Consider the following 13023-nt stretch of genomic DNA (forward strand, 5'->3'; position numbering starts at 1 on the left):
CAGGAAATCTAAGATGATAATAAAATGTATACCCACCTTAATGTGTGTATTTTGCAGTTAAAACTGGACAGTCCTTTTGAGAGAAGCTGAACTCCAGAATCCCCCAGGTCATTGTCACTCAAGTCCAGCTGTAGTAGGGAGTTTGGTGATTGTAGAACTGAAGCAACAATCTCACAGGATTTATCTGTGAGTTTACGGTCAGCAAATCTGCAACGACATTTGACAGAATTATGACAGAACTCAACATATCACTATGCAAGGTGACTTTGAATCAAATCGACTAAATTTAGTGAAATGCAAAGAAAATGGTACCAGTCTAAACAGTTGATGCTGCATTTAGATTTGCTGATTATTGATTGATTCATGATTCATTTGTTGCCTGTAGTAAGGACTACAGAGTCCTTCTACAGTAACAGTAACAGGACACATACTGTAGCCTACTTGTAAACAACACTAGAATTACATTAGAAGCGCATTTACTCCTGGGTTTCCCGCTTTTCGTTGATTATGGTATCTGCCAATCAAATGTACTGTTGTTCTAGACACTACAGTAGGAAATGTATTTTGTTATTCAAAAGTTTTTTGAATAAAGTTTTTTGCTTAAGTCTGTAAATCAAATGTTCTGTTCTGTGTGGATGTGTGGAAAATCCAGACCCTGGTAATCTAGAAAGATTAAGGGTCACGAACAATGTAATGGCCCAACTCCAGGGGCGGCAACAAGCATGCATTTAAAAATCTCACTGCACGCAATTGGATAACACTAGACCATGTTTACTCTGAATGATTTCGGACTTTGACGCAATCGAATAACACTACGACCAATGTGTACTGTCCTCCAACTTTGCAGCACTGTCTTCATCAGTTTAGCTGGTTCCCCGGAATGCAAGGGGAAAAAGTAACGTGCATCACTGCTCATTGCCAGAGTGTCTCGCAGAGACAATTCCATTGTGCTCTCGCGAGAACTCTGGATTTCCAGGGTAGGAGATTACGCAGTAGGGATGCAATTCCATGTATCCTGACTTATGTAAATGTAAGTATGTATAAATAAACAAATAAATAAATAAATAAATAAATAAATCCAGACTACATATTGATGTTTCTGGTTCTCTAGATTACATACTGAAGTGTTTCAACTTTGCGGTGAGGATCCTCCAGTGTAGCAGATAACAGCTTCTGTGCTGATCCTCCAGAATGATTGTTGTTCACGTACAGATCTTTCACACAGGAGGGGTTTATCATCAGAGCCAGAGCCAGACAGACATAACCTTCATCTGATACACCACACTTGCTGAGTCTGAGAGAGAGAGAAAGAGAGAGGGGGGGGGGTTATTTGTGCACACCAGATACGTCATGAAATCCCGGAGGGAAGATGTATACTTAACACGTCACATATGATATACTGTAGGCCAGCGCAGTGCAATCGGTTGAGCCCATCAGGTCAGGTCACTCATCCATCCCATCCATGCACGCACGCACACACACACACACACACACTTTGCTGTGACACAAGTTCATCAATGTATCAGTTCAGTCCATGGAGACCGACAGACTTTACGATAACGTTAGTGATGGCCGTTCAAACGAGTGTCTTTCAAGAAAAATACTCCTTGTTAACTAGTCTACGTGTTAGGTTTAGTCTACGTTGACTATTCCACTAGGTCGCTAAAAGAATGTGTAAAACAAACCGTAGGCTACAGTACATTTCAGGCGACACACAAACACAACACACCTCTTAGCAGGACCAGCAGCGGAGACTGGTCACTGGTGGGCAGGGAAGACACGAGGCGACCGTTGCCCTGAGAATCGCTGTTGAGTTGGGAAGGTTGGCTGCGCGAGCGATGAGCTTCCAGGCTAACGGTTTCCACTCGAGGCTTTTCCAACGTCCACCAAGTTGTAACGTTAACGTTAACTTAGTCTCACTATGGCAGCCTCCCTCTTCTCTGTCTTTCCCGATCGACAGTAAACAGCTCCCAAGACGTTTGTACCGGAATGTGTTCATACTCTCTTGCTGATCTAGTTAGCACTAGCACTTACCGCTTCAGTCAAATAACTAACGTTAACGTCTTCCCTCAAACAACTGCCACATCCAGCTACTAACTGCTTACCTCCGCAATGTCGACTCAACAGACTCATACTGAAAATAATACTTGACTATCGACCTCAGTGACTGTACGACCTAACTGTACTACAGTAGACTGAACTGTTATGACAGCTTGTAGCCTTTTTAGTAACTTTTTCATCCCACTGTCAAAACCGTGTAGTTTCATGTCTTCTCTGTTTTCCAACTGTCCCGGTTGCTAGGCAGCGACTGCGAGTGCGACGTCACCCAACAAAACTAGATGCGCGCGAGTGCCCGTTTACCAACAAAACTAGATGCGCGCGCAGCCGTGGGGCAGACGCTTGGTGGCCGTCCACAACGTTATACACTTAATAGTCGGCTGCTGTAAGCTACAATCAGATTTTTTTGTATACCCCTGTTGTCTCAATGATAATAATATCTCATCTCAGACTATATTTCAGAGTTTGCCGTTCATTTGCATTATTAATATAACAACGTATTTTGTCATTTTTGGCGAAGACATGCATTCCGATATTGAACAATCTAACCATCGTGATTTCGAATTGGTGCAGTTTTCAGCACAAAAACTCATTTTATTCTTTTCATGGAGAGCATTGTTGCGCACGCATGTTTTTGTGACGTTGCATAGAAATCCATACATAAAAAATATTTATCCCATTACATAAAACATAAATCAACTCCAGTTACATAACACATGCACAGGCTATGTTAAAAGTCTGCTAAGAAGCAGAGGGCATAGCCTCAGAGACTTAGCCTGGCGGGCCATCCTATACCATTGAAATGTATAGTCTGGAATCGAACCATTCACCTCGCTTAATCCAAGGGGCGGGCAGAGAATTGTCTTTCAAACTGCCTAGGCATGCAATAGGCCAGCGCTACGACCATATCCGTATCTGGTCGGCAAAACGGCAAATACATCTTCGAAAGGAATGACTTAAATGCATTGTGTTGCTCAACTTTCAAAGAAAAGCACAAGTCCAACTCCTCCAAAGTTGACGCCAACGCCGATTCAAACAACCGCTCTTCGTTCGCCATAGCCACCTTCCTTGTTGTTCACCGTCGCAGGACTGTCGTTATCCTGTTAAGCCGCCTTAATACTCTCTAACAAAATAGAGCGCTGTGATTGGATGACGTCCACGGTGTCAGCCAATAGAAATCCCTATGGTTTGATACTAGACGCACAGGGTGAGCAAATTAATTTGCCGCCGCTAGGGTGCGTCTAGATTCTAGGCTATCAGAGACTGATCTGCAGCACTTGTCAGTGTAACGGATGCCAGCTAGCTTAGCTGTGCTTGTGGAACGTTGGTAAACCTCACTCCCCAACGCCTCAAGAGTGCTGCTGGCATGCGAGCCAGTAGCCTGGGCTTTTGGCTCAATTGTTAGCGCGCTCGCCTCCCGATCCGAGGTGATGCTATTTGCGGGTTCGAGTCCGGGAGTGTGCAGGGCTGAATCGTGCAGGTTCAACAACGCAGGTTACATCAGCATAGCCTATAAAACTATGGCAGGCTGCACTGCATCCTGGGTTCAAATACCTAAATAGCCTATTCTAAACTAACATGATGCACATTCCATTTCTGTGAATAAACATAATTTTTCTTTTCATGCACATCATGTGCATCGAGAAGTTCTCTGTTCAATGTTGCAGTGAGATTCCATTCTATAGAGCCCGCCGAAAAAATCATCACACCTTAAAAGGGCTTCAATTAATTTATATTAACAGGGACACCATGTCACCATGCTGATTATATTGCTAATTATAACAACAGTGTGCGGGGACTGATATTGTACGCCTATCTTGCCAGTGGCAGGGGGGTTGCTGTCATCACCCCACATTTCATGAACTGTTGTGAAGTTAGGGATTAGGGATTTCAATTAATAGTACCCACCAGGGCCGGAGTGGGGCCACTTTTCAGCCCGGGAGTTTCACGCCCAAGACCGGCCCACTTTTTTAGTGGTGGTGGAAATTAGATAAATAAAGCAACATTTCAGCTCTTACTATCCTGTAGTTTTTATTAGTAGGCTACCAATATTCCACTATTCCACAAGGATAGGTTGATAAGGTTGATAACAAAAACAGGAAGGAAGAAATAAAGTATTTGAAATGTATCCTACACTAAGAGGCATATTGAACTATTGTTTACATGTTTTTTTTTTTGCATGGGTCAGATATATGTTGTTGTTTGGTGATTTACTCCTTTACTACACCCACTTCTGAGCAAACAAGGCATATAGGTTGATCACGTAGCTACTGCGGTCACATAGTTCTTTCTTACATAAAATAACTTTAATTCATATGGTTAACTATTATCCTTTCTACTTGTCCCTGTAGTCATAGCTAATTTCGGGCTGATCATTTTCAGCGGGGGACTGGCTGATCTGCTGCTCAGAGGCTACTTTTGTTTTTAGGCCTAGACTACTGCATACAGATCAAGCTTGAGTTTTGTAATCAATATTTGCATGCTATTTGCAAAGTCTATGAATCGCCATATTGGATGATACAAAAAGGCTAATATTCTAATTAATTTAATATGTTGCTTGTGAATAGGTTGCCAATGCTACAACGTCCATAGCCCATTATCCCAATAATTACGCCGCTATAAATCATGGCTATCTCTCTTTACCAGTTGCCACTTATGTTTGTCTTCTTCAAAAAAAATCTGGAAGCTTGGCACATTTGGCAGCATTTTCCTCCAATACTTTTCGTCTTTTTTACCTGGCCTTTTCAGTCCCTCAAGGCATCTTTCTACCATCCATCCTCCCTGACGCTTATCACTACGGTAGGGCCGGCCCGGCTGGTATCTAAACTTTTTAGAAAAGACGGGCTATATGGACCCAACCAATTAACTCTTCTTGGGAGGGGAGAACAACCCATGCAGAGGCTGCGGTGTTAGGCATAGAATGCGAACGTGTGTAGCCAACTTTCAGAGAAGATAGATTAACGTGGCAAATGCCAATATTTTTCCTTTGACCGGCCCAAAAGTTAAGCGGCCCACCGGAAATTCTCCCGATTCTCCCGATTACCCACTCCGGGCCTGGTACCTACTGTAAAATATCAAATTAGTCCTTTCAGTATACTAAGTCCTTCCTTAGTATTTTCAGTGTAATTTTACTACTAAGGTCTTTGATCATTGTAAGGACCCTCTATTATGCTATATAAGGCTAGGCTATATAATTTTCAAGACAATAGGCTATGATGACATTGTGATGAAATCCGCAGACAAGGGGGGTTCAATTGTCATTCAGGACATGGTTGCTTATGTACAAGAAATAGAAAGACAACTTGGTGACGTTAACTTTTATGCTCGCTTACACAGTGATCCCACAATGAAGTTTAGTGAGGAGATAAAGTCTATACTCAAGAGAGCTGTGTCTGACTCAATCATTGATGAAAATGAATATAAATACTTGCTACAGGCCAACCCGTTAAGACCAGTGTTTTACACTTTGCCTCTGTGCATGCCATGATCAACTTTTGATTCTTTGATATGGAAAGCAGGTTCTTTATTTTGGGCTGCTATTAGGCTACATTAGAATTTCAGCCCAAAGTTGGATACCATGTAGAAAGTTGCTGCAATTTCAAAACTCAGGAACGGGAACGGCTAATGTACAATAGAATGCTTCATATTGTCGTGTTCGGTAAGGTCTGCTGTTTATTCTGATAGCCTATATAATTTACCATGCGCTGAGTTTGTGAGATACTGTATACCACCGACAGTAATGGGTGGAGATGGACGAAGCGCTGTGTGCTGTGAATGCAAATATGATGAAATGTCATATATGCCCAACGTTAATTTTCACGCAAACCATTTATTACAGCACATAGCTGCTAATATTATTGGAAAGCTCCGGTTCCGCTCTTTTGTTGGACATCTTGATTTATGTGAGATAAGTACTCCGTGAGCTATTCAACAAATAATAATGAATGTGAATTTGGACGCATATATTATTACTATATATTTTTAGGGGGCTTTTGATCATCTTACGGTGGCTTCAGCCCCCCCAAAATAGGTCTAACGACGTCCCTGTGTGAAATGATGGTTAGGTGGGGAAAGCTGTCTGTGGTGGAGTTCTCACTCTTGAACACCTGGGAAAGTCTGATGTAACGTAAATTCTTTGTGACTTTGGCATATAGGCCTAATGAGACATATCTCATATACAATATCATACATTGTGTCAGCCTTTTCTGCTTGTCATTCTACTTATGACATCGGAACCCTATAAAAAGCCATTAGTCATAAAAAAAAAAAGGTTTGGTTCCTGTTGGTTGTCAGTTGAGGCCATGGGTTGGTAGGGAATTTTATTTTTTTTTCCCCCAGTGGCAGTAAGGGATAGGTAGAAAATCAATCCCACCAGGATTTCGCGAGGTTTTTTGAGACTATTGCGACCTTAAATGCCTGGATGGAAGTTGCGGTGATTTTAGCTGTTTCTTGTGGAGAAATTGCAGGAGGAAGTGAAAATTGCAAAAATTGCGGGCCAGTTTAAATTTAGGGCAATTAAGGTTAGTAAGACCAAAATCACACTGATAATCTTGATGCTTATTAAAAAGGATAATCAAAGGTAAACAGTAAGGATTACAGAAAATCAAAGTAGGCCTACTTTATTTGTGAAAATGCTTTGACTGAGGTAATTCACAAAGCAGTATAGTAGAACTGTCCAAAAAAGACAGTCACCTAAAGAGATGGCATCATGTCATATGTTTCAATACATTCATATATTTTGTAATTCATATTAAGTTCATATCTTTTTAATAATTCATAGTCTGTGGCCTGCATAATTACTAATATCCAAGTAAGTATCTAGTAATTTCATATTGATTTAAACTATTTGACTACACTTCTGTTTAATGTCATTACATTGGTGGTGTACGTCTAATTGACTGCCTGCCCCTTTAAGGACGTGAGAGTAGCCTAATTACATTTCTGAGTGGATTGGAAGGCTTGCATCTCACTGTGTTCGGCTACGAGTGTAAATCACTTTTTGCATAGTGCATTACCATATGTGGATGCAAGTGGGAATGTCTTCTATGTCATTAGTTAAAATAAATGTTAAAAAAAAACAACTCGAATGAAATCATTCTTGGATCATAGAAGAGGTAAATGTCTTGCAATTTTATTAATTTTGGTAGCACTACTCAAACTAAGCCCACAAGCTAGCAAACATAAGCTTGACATAAACATGACAAGCTAAAAGGACATATCCAGATAAACGTTTGCCAATGGGTTGCATAGCCTACTCAAATGCCAGTAAACCAAGTAGGCCTTAATTAACTTACTTTCATAGCCTAGGTAGGTTAGCAACACCAGGTTGAGAGATGCAAGTAAGCAGATCGTTAACGTTAGCCTTCTATTTATTGTCATCAAAACTGCAGAGGAACGAACACTAGACTTGTAGTCAAGACCGCCTAAACCGAGACCAAGACACTACCAAGACCAGAGGGTATCAAGACCGAGACCAAGACGAGACCAAGGCCAAGACAGACTGAGTCAAGACCAAGACAAAGTCGAGACGAGACCGAGACCAAGACCGAGACCAAAAAAAAAAAAAAAAAACAGCTAGCGAGCTAGTGTTACCAAAGTCCTTTTAGGCATGTCCCTCCACTCGGCGGCCATATTGCAACGCTTTTTGGGTACTCATCGGGCATCCTATTCAGCAGAAATGCGCGTGCGCAAGGCTTCACCACACCAACCGTGCTCCAGTGTCGAGTTCACAACACATGATTGGCACAATGTCTGCACAACACAGCACATAATTGGCTCAAAGTAGTCAACTCACACCACATGATTCGCTCAATGTATACACATGTCGACATTTTGGCGAGGAAGGGGTGGGATATGTGTAGACAACGGCCATATTGGCGTTGCAAACTAGCCCCATGCATTTCTATGGAGGATTTTTTGAGTGCTGTGTCTCCACATTAGAAAGTCTCTGGTGTTACACCATAACTTGCATCAATTGAATAAGAGCAGCATACTGGGGCAGGGTTCTCAAGTTTTGAGCTCAGCTTGGAGTGAGATTGGGGGGGGGGGGGGGGGGGGGGGTGCACTCACTCACTAATTATAAAAAAAAATTGGAAAGAAGCATTAACCCTTTGAGACCTTGAATTTGTCATTGTAATCTATACATCCTATATCTTGTTTTTGTCTGGGAAAGTATAATGCATAGCCTATGTCTCTTATGTCAGCCTTATCAAGGGAAACCATTTGTTTTTTTATGTCACCAGGAAGCATGTCAGTAGAAATAACTTTTCATATTTAGGTGGGATAGATTGGAATCTTGATATATAATAATCGTGACGCTGGGATATTCTATGGCTCACCAATTTACGAGATGTAGGCCTATATGTACTGAGTGAAACAAATATTTTATTTATTAGGCTAATTGCTTTATTCACTTGAGTAGCCTATATCGTCACTGAATCATTAGACTAAGCATGTGCATGCCGAAACCGAGGACAGCAAGTTCATTATACATTATGGTGGTTGGCAGGTCATTGTCTGCAGCAGTCCTGTATGTTTAGAAAAAAATGAGGCCTATGTGTAGCATACTCGCTCAAATTGATAACACTCGTTAATAATAAGCTAATTTTCATTCATTGTTGACATGGTCCATGGAGGATCAGATGGGTGTCCAGGGACCTGATGAACACGGCGCTAAAAAGCACAAATGAGTGCGAAAGTTGCAGCCGTGACGACAGGGAAAGTGCAGGCAGCCACGAGAGTGATTGGTCGTGTAAAATGAACGTTGCTGATGTCTGGCTTACACAAAGCTATAACGACACAATCATTAGGTTTTCTTAATGACCGACAGTTTAGTTTAGTTTATAGATAAGAAATCATTTTGCCATAAAGTAGGCTAGGCCAAATGTTCGTGAAAAGGCTTGATTTACACACCCTGTAAAGTACCATAAGTAGGCTGGTTTACCAAATGACAGACAGTTGAATTTCTGAATAAAAAGAATGTTGGTGCAGTTTTGAAATCTTAAACGTGTAACCCCACACAAGCATAACGTGGTTGTAGGGAGGGGATGTGCTATTTTGGAATTTTACCAGGATACAACGAATAGCCTACTATTTTTTGATTGGATGTCGGTGGCTATTTATTTTTTTGATTTTGCTGGTGAGTGGTGCGCTAGTACTGAACCCTGCGAGAAATCCTCTCGTATCCCTGCGCCTCCTCTAATAATTATGCAGATACCTTGACATCCCTAGTAATATTTCTGCGTGAGAAATGCAAGGTGTGGTGTGTGAGCGTGTGAACTTGTTGAATTGCGTGTGTCTCACGCCCATTGCATGAGACTTGAGAACCCTGCTGGGGTAAGAGGTTCAGTCCCAGTTTAAATTAAATTTAAGAAGGTATTATTTCAACTACAGACAGAACAATGCAGAGACAGAGCATGTCATGAATGTGTGTGACTGTGAGCTATGTTCCGTGAATGCAAATTTAATGACGGCGGAATTCGCTGACATTATTATTACTAGGTCTGACTGAGACTGACAGCTACGACGTAAACCTAACGTTTCGCGCTGGCTACACTTGCGTCTTTTGATTGGATGAGCGCCAGTTTCTTAATCACAACAAAATACATGTATGTCATTGATTGGTTGCATTTGAAAGGTTGCATTTGAAGGGCGTGAAAGGCGAAATAATTTAATGTTGCATTATCGAATGTTATGTTTTGTATCATGGACATATTTGTTGCAAATCTCCCGACCACTATGTCGACCCGAGACCGCAAGACCAAGACAATGAGACCAAGACAAGACCGAGGGATCCGAGACCAAGACAAGACCAAGACCAAAGACGGTCGAGACTGTGACAAGACCAAGACAACGTAAAAGTGGTCTCGAGACCGGTCTCGAGACCAAGACCGGTCTCGAGACATCCAACTCTAACGAACACTTAGGGCAGTCTTTGGTGTCATATGCAGAAGGTGCAGAAGTAAGTGTGCCATCTGGCTCAATATTCTGCGCGAGGGACTGTTGCGGTAGGTGACATTTCACAGTGAAACTACGATGATTGGTCAAATTTGCGAAAAAGTTGCGGTGTTTGGACAAAATTGCGAGTGCCTTGGTAAGTGACGAAAACAATCGTCTTCGTGAACAGCTGTGCATAGGCTACTTTGTAACAGAGAGAATACGCTCATCCCTATACATAACGCAAGGGCTAATTAATGTAATTATAGTTCGCCTTTTATTTGTGGATTTATTTAATGTAGCCTAGACTATTTAGTGTTATTTCTTCCCCAAGCTCATAAAATAAATTTGGGTCGCACATAAATTGACAGGGTCGGTCGGAAACCGGAACCCAAGAAATTTTTTTTTTATGCCTTATTTAATTGGTCAGGAACTCTATTGCATACGAAATTTCACATCAAAAGAGACAGTTTCAAATGTTTTTTTTTATTATTGTATTTTTTTTTTTCATTTTCATTTCGTCCTCAGTGAGTACAGACTAATTAGAATAACTGTGTTTATTAACCTGCTTAATTTTTTTGTGTGAATTTCATCCGAAAAATTGGACTTGGTGTGGACAGGCCTTAAGACACATATAAAACAGCAACCAAACCATAATGTCCAAAATAATGTCCAAACCAAACCACACTAGTCCTAATAATAATCCTTTACAAAGACATGTCTAACACCAACCTTAATGTCTGCAGTTTGCAGTTAGGACTAGACAGTCCCTTAGAGAGAAGCTGAACTCCAGAATCCCCCAGGTCGTTGTGGTTCAGGTCCAGCTCTGTCAGGGAGTTTGGTGACTGTAGAACAGCAGCCACAATTCCACAGGACTTCTCTGAGAGTTTGCATTCAGCAAGTCTGCATAACAACACAAATAAAGACAAAATATTGCAGAGATGGATAAATGTAAGGGATACAATGTGCCCCGATAAATCAACGCAATCAAGTGATCACATACATTCACAGTAAACATACGTATAACACATACACACACAGTAGACATATGTATGCATGCATGCACATGCACACACACAGGCACACCCACAAGGACATGCATAAAATGTATTTTACATGTGAAATCTATGAACTAATCATGTTTTGGTACTTGTTGTCTAGCAGATACCAGAATTGAGTGTGCATAATGCAATTCAGTGAGACGGTTAGAATCATATATGCCTTTCACCTTTTGTTTTTAGCCAGCAGCCAGACCAGCAGATACCCTGACTTTGCTGAATTACTGAAGCTAAGCAGGCTTAGTTAGTACTTGGATAAGAAACCTCCTTGCAAGAGTAGGTTCCTGCTGGAAGTGGTGTTGGTGGCTGGCCAGTAGGTGGCACTTTTCCCTGTGGCCAAAAGCCACCAAACAAATATCACTCCCAATGTCCTATTGCAGTGACAGGGACACTGTACTGCAGGAGACGTTTTCCTTTGCATGAATGTTAAATTGAGGTCCTGACTCACCATGGTTGTTAAAGATCGCATGGCACTTATCGCAAAGAGTAAGTGGTTCCCTGATTTGCCATATTTATCTACACATACATAAAGACACACACACACGCACACACACACACACACACACACACACACACACACGCACACACACACGCACGCACACACTAACACACATACACAAAGACACATAAACACACACACATACAGTACATGGACACACACGACACACACAACACGCACACAAACACAAAAACACACAGACATACACACACACACACCCTCACACACATGCACCCACACACACACACACAAAAACACACACAAAACACATATACACAAAAACAACCACACACTCTGCACACACTCAATTACAAACACACAAAAAAGGAACAAAGTAGGAAATGAACACAATTTGACAAGCGTGACTTATTTTTGTGGAAAAAATGTGCTGGACTGGGCGGCGGTCATATTTTGTACCGCTCTGCGGTACATCTAGTTATTACATTGTGTGATCAATATGCCAGAATAAATACACTGGTACACATAGCATACACTGGTATTTGTACCAGACGGGGTATTAATAGAACAACACATTGCTGTGTGCACCGGGGTACGAATAGCATACATTGATATTTGTACCAGACGGGGTACTAATAGGACACATTGCTGTGTGCACCGGGGTATGAATATAATTCACTTCTAATTGCACCAGGGTACGAAGAGCATACACTGCTAATTGTACCAGGGGTGCAAATAGCCTTACCCTTATAATATTTACTTTCCTCGCAAACCGTTCACCACAGCAATTAGCAGCTCACATCGTTTAAAAGCTGAAAAAAAGCTCTTTCATGTGATGTGATACTTCTGATGTCTGTTTGATGAGTAGGCTACTTCGGGAGCAGTTCAACTGAGAAGAATGGGTGATTTTGGACGCACTTTCTTTCTTGCCGTGCACTGTCACTCCACTGCTTAAATACAAAATTAATTTGCGCTGTGAATGCTAAGATTATTTTGACAGGCTATAAGCTAAATAAAAATAGCTATTAGTCTGACGCAAAGCAAAATATTGAAAGAAGGGGGCACCAAGGCCACTGTGGCCTGTAAACCTCTGATTTTCAAAGGGGCCTCACGGCAAACGCAAGGGGCATCGACGGCCATGGCCGTCGTGGCCGCCGTGAAATTCCTACCCTGGTAAGTATGTATGTATGTATGTATATAAATAAATAAACAAACACATAAAACTTAAATAAACAAATAAATCCAGACTACAACTTGATGTTTCTGGTTCTCTAGATTACATACTGAAGTGTTTCAACTTTGCGGTGAGGATCCTCCAGTGTAGCAGATAACAGCTTCTGTGCTGATCCTCCAGAATGATTGTTGTTCACGTACAGCTCTTTCACACAGGAGGGGTTTATCATCAGAGCCAGAGCCAGACAAACATAACCTTCAGCTGATACACCACACTTGCTGAGTCTGAGAGAGAGAGAGAGAGAGAGGGGGGGGGGGTTATTTTATAATTAAAAGCCTGTA

General features: G+C 41.5%; 1 protein-coding gene and 1 pseudogene across 3 annotated transcripts in view; both read right to left on the minus strand.

Annotated features, from left to right (window-relative positions):
• LOC143136476 (NLR family CARD domain-containing protein 3-like) overlaps positions 1-13023 on the minus strand; it is a 234962-nt gene that overhangs the window by 98725 nt on the left and 123214 nt on the right. The gene's annotated exons all lie outside the window — the stretch shown is intronic.
• The window catches only part of LOC143137511 (NACHT, LRR and PYD domains-containing protein 3-like), a 53081-nt pseudogene that overhangs the window by 6890 nt on the left and 33168 nt on the right, over positions 1-13023 (minus strand).

This window comes from Alosa pseudoharengus, unplaced genomic scaffold (assembly GCF_046254945.1).
Source record: "Alosa pseudoharengus isolate Yale_2024_CS ecotype anadromous, Long Island Sound unplaced genomic scaffold, YU_APseudo_1.1 YU_APseudo_1.1_scf_1, whole genome shotgun sequence".
NCBI classification, from domain to species: domain Eukaryota; kingdom Metazoa; phylum Chordata; class Actinopteri; order Clupeiformes; family Clupeidae; genus Alosa; species Alosa pseudoharengus.